At 37.3% G+C, this 17,052-nt stretch overlaps 1 protein-coding gene across 1 annotated transcript in view; it reads right to left on the reverse strand.

Annotated features, from left to right (window-relative positions):
* LOC128030368 (synaptic vesicle glycoprotein 2A-like) overlaps positions 1-13,025 on the reverse strand; it is a 32,383-nt gene extending 19,358 nt beyond the window's left edge. The window contains exon 1 of the mRNA XM_052617925.1: positions 12,860-13,025. The gene's annotated coding sequence lies outside the window, so the exon portion shown is untranslated. The remainder of the gene's footprint in view (positions 1-12,859) is intronic.
* Positions 13,026-17,052: the final 4,027 nt, after the last annotated feature.

Raw genomic sequence — 17,052 nt, forward strand, 5'->3', positions numbered from 1 at the left:
CATACATACAGAATAAAAAAAAAATTTAACTAAGAATTACACAATTACAAATGACTACATGTATAACACTGGCAGCATGTGAATAGGTGGAGCAGCTCACGGTGACCTTGTTTCATCCAGAGAAAAACATTTAAGAAACCAATTGAGCCTCACTGAAAAATGGCGATTAGATTGTTCCCGAGGGAAATTCATAAAATCATCAGGCTCTGTTGCCTCGTACAATCTGTTGAAATTGGTCTGGATCCATTTATTGCATTAATAATCTAATATACATAATTGAGCCACATTACTATTATCTCAGGGGTACCTAGTATCTCTACAGCACAGATAAAGATTTGTACAGAAATCTTTCCCTGAAAACACCTGAAAGGGCTGAGATTAAGGGTTATTTAATTTTGCTGTAATAAATCATCAGAATTAATAATATAATAAATAAATAAAATATATACATGTATTTAATCTCTCTGTGTTACAGCCCTGCCTATTTTTCTCTTATTTTGGTTAAGGTTGCAGGTTCCTCCTGGATGGGCGGGATTCCAGTGTTAATTATTGGCACCTGTGGCACCCTATTTAAGAGGCTCATGGAGCTGTGATCACTCTCTCTCATTTTTTTAAGGACAAAGGCACGCTCACGCTCCCTTTCCTGGCCCTCCAATTTCCTCAACTCAAGTTCTCTGTGCAACTCCTTTTCTTTCAAAGCTATTCTATCATGTTCTAAGCGACACTTCACTGCCTCCAATTCTAACTCCTTTTCTCGTAACACCATCTCTTTTAGCTTTACTTCACTGTCAACGTTACTTGGAACATGTAACTTTGCAACTAGAACTCCTTCTTCCTCTAAAGTGCCCCTCAAGTTCTTTAAGATAGACTCCTTAAGTTTTTTATCACTTTTAGTGAGCTCTATATTATAATGAGCAGCAACCAACAAAAGCTGCTCTTTAGTGCACTTCTCAAGTGCTTCCTCTGAAGGTTCTTTTAGAAATTCTTCCACATTGGAAGCCATTGCTAAAAACCTCTAAGTTTTCAAACAAGTAGCCACTTTAGGAGTTCACACGAATCAGAACAATATCCTTTAAATATACTCCACCAAAAAAAAAATTTACCCTATACACAACTCCATTTCCACAAAGTTACTTAATGGTAATTTAATCTACACCAACAAATCGGATTAACAAATCAGAATCAGTCCCCTTATCTTCTCTATGGAGAACAAATACAAAGGTTTAACAAAACCCTCTCCGCAAGTAGCATGCTAACAATATAATACTCTTACAAAAAGAGATTAATTCATAAGTCACGCAATCACTCCTGAACTGCTGACAATATTCAACGAGGTAGCTACCACGAAACTGCATGTTAATTAGTATATTGACTCCCTACGTTTGTTATTGGTGTAAAATTACTTACCAATTTGAAGAAAGTGGGGATGAAAAAAAAATGCTCTCTCAAAAGCAAACAAACAAAATAAATTTCACAAGTTCCCAACACTAGCCATTGATTCAAAGTACCACACCAATTGGCATGGATACTAGAGAACCACTCCGGTAAAACACTACACAAACAAAAAAAACGAACCTCTCTAATCTTCAAAGGCTTACCAGGCTCGGGGCCACTTTAAACGCTGAACTTCATGTCACCTGGTAAAAACCAGGCCCTGAATAGCGCACCCCCAACAGAGATTAAATCTCCACCCGGGATACCTTCAAAAATAACAAACTAACAAAACAAACAGTGCTCCGTTGGAAGGATTGACTAGCAACCCAGCTGGACCACTCTACCTAACCGGAGTCCTCTATTAATCCAATAACTATGAACCTTTTCCATGCTCCACTCTCAAAAAACTTGAAAAACAAGTCACAAAACCCCAACTTCAAACAAGAATTTGATCCCGGACGAGCCCCCAATTTATGTTACGACCCGGCTCAAAGTCACAACATAAAGAGGGCACTTAGACAAAAATAGGTTTCAATACAGTTATAAATTTATTTCAAATTAATCAAATAATGTCTAGGGTCAAAGTATTAAAGAATAACCAATGAATCAAATCAAATAGCTGTTAGAAATTGGGTTTGTGGAGTTGTGGAAAACAAATGTGAACACAAAATATCAACCCACTCTTCAAACAAACAAACCAAAAATGAGAGAGAGTGATCACAGCTCCATGAGCCTCTTAAATAGGGTGCCACAGGTGCCAATAATTAACACTGGAATCCCGCCCATCCAGGAGGAACCTGCAACCTTAACCAAAATAAGAGAAAAATAGGCAGGGCTGTAACACTCTGTCTCTCTCTTTATCCATCCATTCATCTATCTACTGTATGTATAAAATGTAAATCAGAAAAAAAAAATCAACCACATACCCATATGTATAATAAAACCCATAAAAGAGAATTTTGGAACATTTGGAACTCTTTTTTTTTGATGTAATAAATTATCAGATTTATTTTAATAATATATTACAATAAAATAATTATATACATAAAATAAATGAATATATATATATATATATATATATATATATATATATAGGCCTATGTATATAGAGTTAAATAATGATTCCCATTCCTAATGACGCCGCTCTTCTATTTTGTAAACTACATGTAAACAAGTCACATTCCTTTTCACATTCTCATCTAATTTGCCAGTTCTTTTCTCTCTCTCTTGTTGTGTCTTCCTCTCTGAATAGAGCTCATCAGCTGGGCGGTCACCACTCAGCATCCACATCACCCCGTGTCTGTGAAGATAATGAGCCGGCAAGACATTCAGTCTTCTCAGTGACAAACAAAAAAAAGGCAATCTGGGATATCTGTCAGCACTGCTCTGCTCAACACCTCGACCCAAATCCTATTACGTTATCAGGGCACTGAAAAGTGAATACACAGAAACAGACCAGCCACATGGACTGCTGAGCTGTAAATGCCAATCAAACAAATTGATGTGCTTCTCTTGTCTTGTTACTCAAAGTTAATACTGCATAATAGAGGAGATGGCTGTAAAGCTATAAATGTCTGTAAAGGTGAAACTGGGGCACTATGAGCACATCAATGGATGCGACTGGTCTTAAGGGAGAACTGGCCCAGTTGGCGGCAGCAGGCATGGATCTGCCTTATGCTGTCCCCTGTAGTCGTTTCATTCTCATACAATCCCTGCATGTTCTCTCCGCATGTGCACCTCTCTGCCAGCAGAGACCTGTGCTGCCATTGTGAAAGTCATTTTTTATATTGATTGATTTCAAGGCTGATAAAACAGTATTTGTTATAGAAAAATCCATGCAAGTGGGTTCTGATGAGTATTCAGTCGATACAGCGCTGACGCATGTTGAAAATCATCAGCATTTGTGGCCACACTCAGGGAACTACTTCGTCCAAAATACACAAATATTAAAAATACACAAAATACATAAATATATTTATTTCACTTACTCATCATGTCATTCCAAACCTGTGTGACTGACTTTCTTCTGTGGACCACAATGGATATTTTTGTAGTTTTGTTTTGGTTGTAGTGTTTATTTTATTGTATCTCATCTGATCGGAAATTGGTGGTGTCCAAACAACATTGTATTAATGGATTCCATTCCAAATATGTTCCTTCTTCTTCAACTATCATTTTAAAAACTATCATTTTGGAAATCCTTTGGTTACTGTGTTAAATGGTTCAGATCAATAAAAAATTTAATTCTTACAATTTACCAGGTTAATTATTATTAACTAAAACTGTTAAAGCATGTTTTGCTAAATAAAATAAAAATACATAAAATAAAATAAAACAAATGTTATTTGGCCAACCAACTGAAATAAGTTTAAGAATTACATTTATTAAATGTAATTAAATAAAAGTAAAGCAAAAACATTCTCATATTAAACCTAAATAGTAATAATAATAAAAACATAAAAAAGTGTAGTTGCCAAGCTCCAAAAAGTACCACTAAATCAGTCAACTAAACTTATTTCAGTTTCAACACAACAGCTATTTCAAGTCTTCTGAAACCATATGATAGCTTTATGTGACAAACAGATTGAAATTTGGGTTGTCATATGCTGCACTTCTCCGCCATAACACCGTCAAAGAGATTTGAGAGCTATATATGGGAGGTAATAGTTCACATTTCAGTCCAATCCTCACACAAATCTACCATAACCATCCTTCAATACATTCAGGTGAGTAAATGACAGAATTGTTAATTTATAAGTGAACTATCCCTTTAAAAGTTCTCAATGACATTCAATGTCAAACCAATAAACCTATAAATAACCCAGGTAACTAGTCCTGCACAGGCAGAGCACACAGGCTATGCTGCAGTATGGTTTCACAGTTCACAAATACATCTCTTCTCTATTCAGGTCTGAAGACGGGGACAGTAATAGAGGCGTGCAGGAGCAGCGGTGTGTGTGAGAAGGCTCTGCTGGGAACAACAGTCTTCCTCTTGGTGGAACACTTGCGTTTCAATTAGACTCATACAGGAACACATGTCAGCGCTTAAGAACAGGGCCTACAAGCTCTGTGATCCAAAGCCTGGCCCAGAGCTGTCAAATCTACTCTGATACACTGCCCTATGCAATATGAGATTAGAGGCCTTTTAGATGTGATTAAGGACTGTGGTAGATCTAAAATGGAGTAAAACACATACAAAGACGACAGTGCCCTTCTTAAATACAGTAATAAAGGAAATTTCCTCTATATCTGCTATAAATCAAGAGAGATGGAACACTGCAAAAATACTAGTCTTTTATATTTCTTTATATACACACTATATATTATGGGAGCTTGTTTCCGCCACAGAAATAAAAAATAAAGACTTTTTTTTTCTCACAGAATTTGGAGATATTAATTTGCAATTGCAAGTTATAAAGTAAGCTCGTTTCTGACATTTCCATACAATTGTGAGCTTATATCTTGTAATTCTGACATCATAACTTACAATTGCAAGTTCATATAATGTAATACTGAGAAAAAGGTCAAAACTGCGAAATGTAAACTTGCAATTAAGTTATTTAGTGGCAGAAACAAGCTTCCATAGTGTTTATTTTTTAATTATATAAATATTTAATTTTTTTGGTTGGACAATTATTAAGCAGCCCGACTGTTTTCAACATTGACTATAATAATAAATGTTTCTTGAGTGGAAAATCAGCATATTATAATGATTTCTGAAGGATCAAACGACAATGAAGACTGGAGGAATGTTGAAAATTCAGCTTTGCATCACAGGAATAAATTGCATTTTAAACTATATTCAAATAGAAGACACTTATTTTAAATTACAATAATATTTCGGAATATATTAATGTTTTGAATGCATTTTGAATCAAATAAAATCTAGCCTTGGTGAACCGAAAAAAAAAAAAAAACTTTAAAAGCATAAAAATCTTACTGACCCAAAACCTCTGAACATTTCTGAAAGGTTACAACGTATTAGTAAAAGATCTTCCTACTGCCTCATCTTTAATTTTAACATCCTTTTAGGATCAACCTGATTGTGAATTAATTCTGATATAAAGGGTGGGCAATGGCTTCACCTCTTGTTCACCAGTGATGAAAGACCCAATTATGTAATTCAGTTTTTGAAGCTGAGTCGACGCCAGCGGGAGTGTAGATCATCATTCAACGAGAGACGACAGCAAAGCAGCGCATCAGCTCGAGTGTGAGGAGGCACATGGGACTGCACTGGAGAATCTCACTGTTTGCCAAAATAAATCACAAGTGAAAACACTAACACTAACAGTCCTGAGGGCCTCATTACGGTTTTGTAGGAAACAGCACCATGGAGTATGAAGTCATCTTGTTTGGGTGTTTTCTGGTGAGCTGATATTGTGCTACAATAATTCAATTAAGTGGCTAATGTCAATGAAAACCCTTCACACAGATTTTTAGAAACAGACCGATGATGGTTTGGTGGGTGACATCAAATAGCTTTGACAGAATTTTGACATTCACTGAAACAGTGTTTGCCACCCCAAAGTCAATGCTGGATTGTCTCTTTCTTTACCAAAAACATGCAAATAATTAGTCACATTAAGGATCATCCCGCCCAAGACTACATTCCCATACAACATCAACCCACGACATGTTCCTCTCCATAAAATACACAAGCAGATGCCCATTTAGCATTTAGAGGTAATTATTATGCTGCCTTCTAAAATACCTTATTTTGACCAAATTCTAAAGCAGCATCACATGCATCTTTCACAGAGAATGCAATCCCATAATGTCCTATGAAGAGCTTAGTAAAACATCCAATATAGCAGAAAAAGAAATAAAAAATGTTGATTCAATAACTAAACTATCAATAGACAATAATTGACATTAAAATGCACAAACGTATCCAATAGTTCTGTGTGCTGTATATTTGTATGCTCTTAAAAATAAAGGTTCTTTATTGACATCTTTGGTTCCATGAAGTACCTTTAAGATCCATTCAATCAGTCCATTCCACAAAAGGTTCTTTATAATGGAAAAGAGTCCTTTGTGAAACCCAGAATTGATCTTTTATGGCATTGTGACTCCTGGCATTGTGAAAACCCCCTTTAGAAACCTTTATTTTTAAAAGTGCAGCCTAGCAGCAGAATCATGCCAAACTCAACTGGAATCAACTGATGAGATGAGACTGAAAATTTCTAACAAATAGTACTTTATTATACCAATACTATTATATCAATAGCCCTTGTTCTAAAGAACAAAGAGGGAGGTTTGGGATGATAGTGTTAAAGGCAGAGCTGAAGTCCACAAACAGGATCCTCACATAAGTCCCTGGTCTGTCTAGATGTTGCAGAACATAATACAGTCCCATAATGAATGTGTCATCCACAGACCTGTTTGCTCTGTAGGCAAACTGAAGAGAATTCAGAAAGGTTCCAGTGATGTCCTTCAGGTGGGCCAGCACCAGTTTTTCAAAAGACTTCATGACCACAGACGTTAGAGCCACAGGCATGTAGTCATTTAGTCCTGTAATTTTGGTTTTCTTAGGGATGGGGATGATGGTGGAGCGTTTGAAGGATGAAGGGACTTCACAAAGCTCCAGTGATCTGTTGAAAATCTGTGTGAAGATGGGGACCAGCAGGTCAGCACAGGATTTCAGACAGGCTGGTGTAACACAATCTGGGCCTGGTGCTTTTTCCTTTTCTGCTTCCGGAAGACCTGGTGCACCTGGTCTTCGCTGATCTTAATTGCAGGTGTGGGGGAGAGAGGGGATGCAGGAGGTGTGACAGCACTGGCTCTCTTCCCCTGTCTGCGCGTCCTGAAGTGCTTGATCAGTGCTGAGGCTCCGCCTACTACTATGTCCAGCTAAACATCATAATTAGAGAAGAGAAAGTCGTGACATTTGCCAAGTATGGTAGCCCATACTCGGAATTGGTGCTCTGCATTTAACCCATCCAAGTGCACACACACACAGCAGTGAGAAGTGAACACACACCCAGAGCAGTGGGCAGCTATAGATCCAGCGCCCAGGGAGCAATTGGGGGTTCAGTGCCTTGCTCAAGGAGCGCTGTTCATCCACTCCCTCCCACTTACAACTCCTGCCAGCACCGAGACTTGAACCTGTGGCCTTCAGGTTACAAGTTCAACTCTCTAACCATTAGGCCACAGCAGCCCCCTTGAAATTATTGAAAACCCGTAATATATCTGGTGATGTGTAGTGCAGAATGTCCAGCAATTCATCTCTGGTGAAACTAACTGTAGGGATATAACTAAAGACAGGACAAACTAACAAAAATACAAAAACATCTGTGGAGCACACCACGGAGGATACCATCTTCCTCTGCGCCATCTTGGATGAAAAGTGATGAAATGCTACATTTCTCCAAATCTATTGTAAAGAAGAAACAAACTTATCTAAACTTATCTTGTGGTGGAAATGATCCATCTTTAAATTAAATTAAATTAATATTAAATTTATGCATTTAGCAGACACTTTTATCCAAAGTGACTTACAGTGCATTCAGGCTATCAATTTTTACCTATCATGTGTTCCCAGGGAATCGAACCCCCAACCTTGCGCTTGTTAGCACAATGCTCTACCAATTGAGCTACAGGGACACTAACAGGCACAATGTTGGGATTTAAATCATGTTGGACACAATATGACTTTTCCAATGTATAACTTTGGAATACATATCATAAATATTTGAATCGGATGATAATGATTTGTTTTGGCACTGGATACACAATTATAATTATGCAAAAGCATTTGTAATCACAAAGAAAGATTTCAGAAGAAGCTCTCAAAACGATCAAATATTCAAATGAATGCATACATTACTATTCCTACAGTAGCCATGCTATTGACCTATACTTGTTGTTAGTAATTTTAAGTCTGTAATTTACATACAAGTCATTATAAATCCTATGTCGTCCCATATAATACACCCTATTAATACACTTCAACTGATCATTAATTATTCATTTAAATAATTTGAAAAGCAATTTCAGCATTAACAGTTTGCCCTTCAGGAACAATACACGCTGAGTCACTTGTCTAACCGGGGTATTGAAGCCATGCTCCACATTGTGAATGATTATTTGAACAACATTTAAAACAAAGCTTCACCAGACAGATGGAATATGTGTCCGGTGGTCACACACACACACACAGGACAAACATGAGTAGGCCTATACAACATCCACGACATAATAATGGCTATAACAAGATGAAGCAGTAAGCCTGATACAAACAAGTGAATTTATCTGTGGGTGAATCTAAACCAAGCCTGTTCAGAACATGTTCAGGGCGCAATTCAGCCGATGGCATGAGTTTTAAGAGGGAGGGACAATCTGTTTGTTCAACCAGTGGAAAACTGAGAGAGAGTTTGAAAACAAATATTAGTTTTGAAATTTCATTATGTTGTAAATAACGACCACTTTTAAGGATCTAACTGAAAAATATTCACCATTCAAAAGGTTGATAGGTCTGGGAATGAGTGCAGTGGAATAGAGGGAGGAGAGGAGGATGTTAGCGAATGGTTAGACGCATCTCGACAGCGGTCTCTCAGAAAAGGACAGAGCCATCGTGAGTCAAGTTAGCCCAAAAAACAAATCTCTCAGGCTGTCACCATGGCCACAGTCACTCCTGCCCTCTGCTACATCAGCACCACCAGCATCCTCTGCCCTGCCTCCATTTTAGCCCAAAATACTCCAGCGCAAACAGGACTGAGCCACATTTGGATGGGTGTTGTCAATGCAACATTTCATTAAACACAGGAAGCACTTCTTACATAATGCTGCTATAGTGCAAATGTGAATTGCAACTGAAATGTGAAAAATATTTTCTGCAAAGATAATTTTCAGAGAAATCATCATCCTTAAAGGCCTTATTTGCTTTCTTAATATGTTCCTGATCTCATTGTGCATGATTATCATTAGCACACATTATTCTACAGAAATGGGAAATTTCATTTTTCATTATTTTGTTTCCACATTTTAAAACAAAATATTTGAAAACTTGACAATGATATGACAATATGGATAAAAAAAATTAATAGAAAATACTATTTTCTGATGCAATTTGTCTTTCAAAGTATTACAACAGAATTGCTTCTGTGTAAATTCTGAGTGAAAAAATAATTTGTCATCAAAATGTAAGAACCTCTTCTTCCTCTGAAACAAATTCCCTTTTGACTGATGTCACATAATGATAACTGACAGCCAAACCAGCCTTCGATCTAGATCCATCTACTTTTCACAATTCACTCAATTCCAGGCTGATAAAACCAAGTTTGACTACATCCCTTCTTGACAAAAATCCTGTTTCAGAAATTTCTAAAGAAAACGGGTTGCAAATGGTTTCAAATTCTGACTTTGACTTACTTAACAGTGGGACATGCAACTCAACAGGTAATAATAATATAATAACCAAAGCGCATTCGTGACATATTCTGCATGTGGTGTATATAGTGAAGTCCAGGGGAAATGATAGGTCCCTCTATAAGAGTTTATATTCTACCACAGGGATTAATGGGTGAGAGATTACCATTTGATTCCGTTATATGCAAACTCATGCAGTATACTAATCCTAAGCATATTGCAGTTCCAAAGAAACCCCTTAACCTCTATTTGCATCATTGTGAAACTGAGGACTTTTGGATGTAATCTTGAAAAGAATCATATTGACACCACTGTTGTTTGTTACACCTCAAAGATGTCTACAGCCTTTATCAATCTCTCTCTGAACACATGCTGGGTGAGTAATGTAAAGATTTCCCTCTGTGTGTAAAGATACATCTGAGATTCTGCTTCAATTTGGCTGCTTTTGATTTTACTCTGATAATGTACTATTTTCAAGTGATTTTTTCAAAAGACAAACAGATGGACAGTGCACAGTTATTAAAAGATACAGGGGGGGAAACTATAAACTAATTACCAATTATCCCAAGGAAATGTTTCGTTTGAAACACCAGTAATATTTCTTCATAAATTGCCAGTTTTTCCCCTTCATATTAGAGGTCAGTACAACGCATGGAAATATTACATTAAATCAAAAAAGTTAACCCAGAAATGAAAAACGGGAGAAAATATACTCAAACTCAGGCAATCCCAGATGCAGGTGAGTTTGTTTCTTCATTTAAAGAGATTTGAAAGAGAAATTTACTAAACCTAAAATGACATTTTATTTCAAACTGTTACCTCTAGCTAAAATATGAGTCCACTATCCATAATATTGCTTTCTCAAGTGAAAAAGTAATCTCGTCTGAATCAGGAGATAAATATGCACAGATCAAGCAGTGTTCACAAGTGAAAACAGTCCAAAACAGTTCTAAAAAAGATGATGGTGGATTTTGATGTGAGAGGACAACAGGAGATGAGACTTTTACACAGCAGGAAGTGTTATTATGGATTATGGAGTGGTATTCTGGTACGAAGTGAAGGTTAAAACCCCATAATAACTCATTTGCTTCTTACAAATATGAGGCTTTACACTTCACAAGAACTTAATTGACGGACAGGAGTGGTGTGGATTTTTTTTGTGGATTGCAACGTTTTTATGAGCTGTTTGGACTCTCATTCTGACGGCACCCATTCACTGCAGAGGATCCATTGGTGAGCGTGTGTTGTAATGCTCCTTTTCTCCAAATCTGTTCCCATGAAGAAACAAACTCATCTACATTTTGGATGGTCTGAGGATGAGTGCATTTTCAGAAAAGCCTCATTTTTGGGTGAACTATTCCTTAATCTGCTAAATTGCAATATTGTACTTAAAGAAGTAAGAAATTTGAATTTATGTAAAAAAATGTATCCAAAAGTGACATGGACATGTAAATGTACTGCACCAGACTCTGATAATCCTATTCCTGATTCCTGAATGATGGCCCAGTCAGATAAGACATCAGCACTGGCACAGAACAATAATAAACACTCCTGCCGTTATACCCTGTTTCTGACCCTGTTCTCTCTTTCCTCCTTTGCCCCATCCCTCCTCTGAGGATTCCTCTCAAGGTTATTCAGAAAAGAGCACTGCAGCACAGAGAGCACATACACAAAAAAAAATATGTAGAAACAACTGCAATCCAGAGCAGCAGCACCACTGACAGAGACACCAGAAGCTGTGTACCACAAACAGCCTGCAAATCAATTCACATTAAGAGAAAGACTTGTTCTCTCAAAGACTTGGACATGTGCTTGGCCGTTTTCAAAGGGATCGGATCAAAGTTACGATCTAGAAGTATGGAAACACAAGTAGGTCATCCTACCAGTGATCTGTGTTATTGCTCATCAAACTTTCAGACATCTGTATATCACTTTTTTCTCTTAGCTGTACCAACATAAAGATACTATCGGAAATCTCTGCCTACTAACAGTCCTAACAACATTCAGCTTTGCATATTCTATCAAAACTGCCAAATATTATCTTCTCTTATATATAGGAATTGGTAAAGAGCACAATTATTTTTCGCATGCAACAGTGATGGTTTGTTATTTCCTTCTCAAAGCGGTAATTTCACTTGAAAAATCAGCAGTGACACAGGCACATGCAGATCCAGAACATCACTGAGAATTCAGTCAAACCAAATGACAATTGTTGTCGTGACGAGACTGAATGCAATCAGCAATGGAATAAATCATCAAGGAGATTCACACACACACACACACACACACACACACACACACACAAGAGCGCGCGCGCGCGCATGTAGCAGGTTTCCATTCTTTATGTCTGTTGCAAGGTCATTTTGATGCTTATAGATATCACGCGCTACAAATCTCATTTTAATCTATATTTCTCCTGTTTTATCTTATAGTAAATAGTATATCAGTCCAAAATCATCCAGTGATGAAAATGCAAAAGCCCGATCAGTCTTATTCTTAGGAATATTAGGTGAAGGGGCGAGGCTTAAGGTGCCGTATGTCTCCATGGGAATATGGCTTTTATGAATTACCCTATTAATCTTTTCTTTATCCCATGGCAAATATAGATTAATATACTTACAGGAAATAAGCAATAACATATCGTTCTGGGTGCAAAATGCAGCACATTTCACCGAAAAAAAAATTGTAAATAAAAAATAAATAAAAATCTGCTCACAAAAAATAAAATAATTTGAGAGATGATGCACGAGCCGTGTTAAATGATAAATGCTTCCTTAAACACAGATTTTTACATCATTTACTTTCAGTTCTATAATTATAAAGACGCATTTTTGATCAAGATTACGTTTGCATCCATCATTGATGAGCACACATTATTTTCCAAATGAATGAATCTCATGCTTCAAATATGGAATCATAAAATTCAACATTTAACATTAAAACACTACATACATAAATAAATGTGTTATATTTGTGGTTGAGCGTGTAAAATCATATATACACTTTAATTATAAATTAGCTCTAAAACACAAATTAATTAGCAATAAACGTCACTTACCAGTGCGATTCGGTTATTATTTTCTCCAAATGCTGGAATAATTGTATGTAAGATACGGTGAATTTTTGGTCGTGATGATGAGGAGGGCTGTGTGACATTGCCTGTATCTTCACCCTGTAACGGAGGCGCGTGTGACGTGTAACGGGGCGCAAACCTACAACACTGGCAACACTAACGATTCCTACTATGGAGAACGCTTGACTTATTAATATTAATCGGCACGCTGACGTTGCATGGTAACCTTCCTGGAGCGTCCAGTTACGTAATCTAATTAGTATTCCTAGCCAAGCCTCCTCCGTACAATAATTCGTTGATTGGCCAACCGACCAGCGCTCCAACGTCAACTTCTGCCTTTCAGTCAATCATTAGGTCGAACGTCACGCTCCTACATTAATATTCATGAGACAAATAGGCTCCCTTCATTCGCCAGCAGACTTTCACTCTTTACGAAACTCTGCCTTTCAGCCAATCGCTTAGGTTTACTTGAGCGAACGTGTTGTTACGTCATTAATATTCATAAGCAAACCGTCGCCATAGTAGGATTATCTAATTCGCATCCTGAGCGATTCTCTCATCTCAAGCGCATCGTTCTCCAGTGTGCGAGCGATCCGAGATTAATAGGATATCACCATCACCAGTGCTCTGCAATTCAAACGCGTTTTTTGTTAGGATTACAAAACTTTAAAGTATGTTTAATCCATGCTCAATTCAGGTTTTATGGACGGTTCAGTCGTGTTTCTTTATACATTGACATCATTTTGTGCGTTTTACATATAAACCTTTTTAAAACATGCAGTAATTCCGATATCACTGGTCTGTGCATGATTGCACACGTGCTCTCTAACTCGTGCAAATAATTGGCCAAAAGGACGGAACCGTGATTCGCTTTTCTCTCCATCTCCATGGTCTGTTATTAATGGAAATTCGACGCAACCTGCCGTTATTAAAGGTTAAAAGACGCTTGCCAATGAATAACTGTCTGCTCGAGTTAGGATAGAGGTTTTTCAGTCGTTTTAGATATCACGGACCCTAAAAATGACCATCACGCTCAAAGACTCCATTCTAAAATGTCAAATTATTAAGTACATTTTACATTTATTCATTTAGCAGACGCTTTAATCCAGAGCTACTTACAAATGAGGATAGTGGAAGCAATCAAAAACAACAAAAAGATCAATGATATATAAGTGCTATAACAAGTCTCAGTTATCTTAACACAAACACACATTCTCACACAATTGCATAATAAATGAAAATAAAATATAATACAAAAAGATTAGAATGGTAGTTAGATTTTTTTTAAAGAATAGAATTAGAATAGTGAGTGCTAAAGTTAGAGGGTCAAATAAAGATGGAAGAAATGTGTTTTAAGCCGATTCTTGAAGATGGCTAAGGACTCAGCTGCTCAGATTGAGTTGGGGAGGTCATTCTACGAGGAGGGAACATTTATTTTAAAAGTCTGTAAAAGTGACTTTGTGCTTCTTTGGGATGGCAAAATCAAGCTAGGTTAATTTGCAGAATGCAAGCTTCTAGAGAACACACAAGTCTGAAGTAACAAATTTAAGTAAATGGGTGCAGAGCCAGTGGTAGTTTTGTAGGCAAACATCAATGCCTTGAATTTTATGCGAGCAGCTATTGGAAGCCAGTGCAAATTGATAAACAGAGGTGTGACATGTATTCTTTTTGGCTCATTAAAAATTAATCTTGCTGCTGCGTTCTGGATTATTTTTAAAGGTTTGATAGAACTGGCTGGAAGACCTGCCAAAAGAGCACTGCAATAGTCCAGCCTGGACAGAACAAGAGCTTGAACAAGGAGTTGTGCAGCATGTTTTAAGGGTCTGATCTTCTTGACGTTTAATAAAGCAAATAGGATTGGACAGTTTTAGTGTGGTCTGAGAAAGTAAGCTCATCATCAATAATAACTCCAAGGCTTCTGGCTGTTTTTGAAGGAGTTATGGTTGATGTGCCTAACTTGATGGTGAAATTGTGATGAAACGATGGATTTGCTGGAATCACAAGCAGTTCTGTCTTGGCAAGGTTGAGTTGAAGGTGACGGTCCATCATCCAGCAAGAAATGTTTGTTAGACAAGCTGAGATGCGAGTAGCTACCGTCGGATCATCAGGATGGAATGAGAGGTAGAGTTGAGTGTCATCAGCAGCAGTGGTATGGAAAGCCATGTTTCTGAATGAAAAAACCTAATGATGCCATGTAGACAGAGAAGTGAAGTGGTCCAAGAACTGAGCCCTGAGGCACCCCAGAATAGTACTGTTGTACAATATATATATATATATATATATATATATATATATATATATATATATATATATATACAGTATTGTTCAAAATAATAGCAGTACAATGTGACCAACCAGAATAATCAAGGTTTTTAGTATATTTTTTTATTGCTACGTGGCAAACAAGTTACCAGTAGGTTCAGTAGATTGTCAGAAAACAAACAAGACCCAGCATTCATGATATGCACGCTCTTAAGGCTGTGCAATTGGGCAATTAGTTGAAAGGTGTGTGTTCAAAAAAATAGCAGTGTCTACCTTTGACTGTACAAACTCAAAACTATTTTGTACAAACATTTTTTTTTTCTGGGATTTAGCAATCCTGTGAATCACTAAACTAATATTTAGTTGTATGACCACAGTTTTTTAAAACTGCTTGACATCTGTGTGGCATGGAGTCAACCAACTTGTGGCACCTCTCAGCTGTTATTCCACTCCATGATTCTTTAACAACATTCCACAATTCATTCACATTTCTTGGTTTTGCTTCAGAAACAGAATTTTTGATATCACCCCACAAGTTCTCAATTGGATTAAGGTCTGGAGATTGGGCTGGCCACTCCATAACATTAATTTTGTTGGTTTGGAACCAAGACTTTGCCCGTTTTCTAGTGTGTTTTGGGTCATTGTCTTGTTGAAACAACCATTTCAAGGGCATGTCCTCTTCAGCATAGGGCAACATGACCTCTTCAAGTATTTTAACATATGCAAACTGATCCATGATCCCTGGTATGCGATAAATAGGCCCAACACCATAGTAGGAGAAACATGCCCATATCATGATGCTTGCACCTCCATGCTTCACTGTCTTCACTGTGTACTGTGGCTTGAATTCAGAGTTTGGGGGTCGTCTCACAAACTGCCTGTGGCCCTTGGACCCAAAAAGAACAATTTTACTCTCATCAGTCCACAAAATGTTCCTCCATTTCTCTTTAGGCCAGTTGATGTGTTCTTTGGCAAATTGTAACCTCTTCTGCACATGCCTTTTTTTTAACAGAGGGACTTTGCGGGGGATTCTTGAAAATAGATTAGCTTCACACAGACGTCTTCTAACTGTCACAGTACTTACAGGTAACTCCAGACTGTCTTTGATCATCCTGGAGGTGATCATTGGCTGAGCCTTTGCCATTCTGGTTATTCTTCTATCCATTTTGATGGTTGTCTTCCGTTTTCTTCCACGTCTCTCTGGTTTTGCTCTCCATTTTAAGGCATTGGAGATCATTTTAGCTGAACAGCCTATCATTTTTTGCACCTCTTTATAGGTTTTCCCCTCTCTAATCAACTTTTTAATCAAAGTACGCTGTTCTTCTGAACAATGCCTTGAACGACCCATTTTCCTCAGCTTTCAAATGCATGTTCAACAAGTGTTGGCTTCATCCTTAAATAGGGGCCACCTGATTCACACCTGTTTCTTCACAAAATTGATGACCTCAGTGATTGAATGCCACACTGCTATTTTTTTGAACACACCCCTTTCAACTAATTCAACTAATTGCCCAATTGCACAGCCTTAAGAGCGTGCATATCATGAATGTTGGGTCTCATTTGTTTTCTGAGAATCTACTGAACCTACTGGTAACTTGTTTGCCACGTAGCAATAAAAAAATATACGAAAAACCTTGATTATTCTGGTTAGTCACATTATACTGCTATTATTTTGAACAATACTGTATATATATATATATATATATATATATATATTTTTTTTTTTACACTTTCCCAGACGCACGTTTGAAAACTCCTGGGATAATGGACTATCAAAACAGAATCACATTCCCTTCTAAAAAAAAAAAAAAAAAAAAAATGTATCTCAAGAACCAGTGAAAAGCCACAAGGCTGGCATTTTTGACAGTGACAGTGTTTTGCAGTGACAAGTCAGATATCAATATTTTTTTAATGAT

Source organism: Carassius gibelio, chromosome A16 (assembly GCF_023724105.1).
Source record: "Carassius gibelio isolate Cgi1373 ecotype wild population from Czech Republic chromosome A16, carGib1.2-hapl.c, whole genome shotgun sequence".
NCBI lineage: Eukaryota > Metazoa > Chordata > Actinopteri > Cypriniformes > Cyprinidae > Carassius > Carassius gibelio.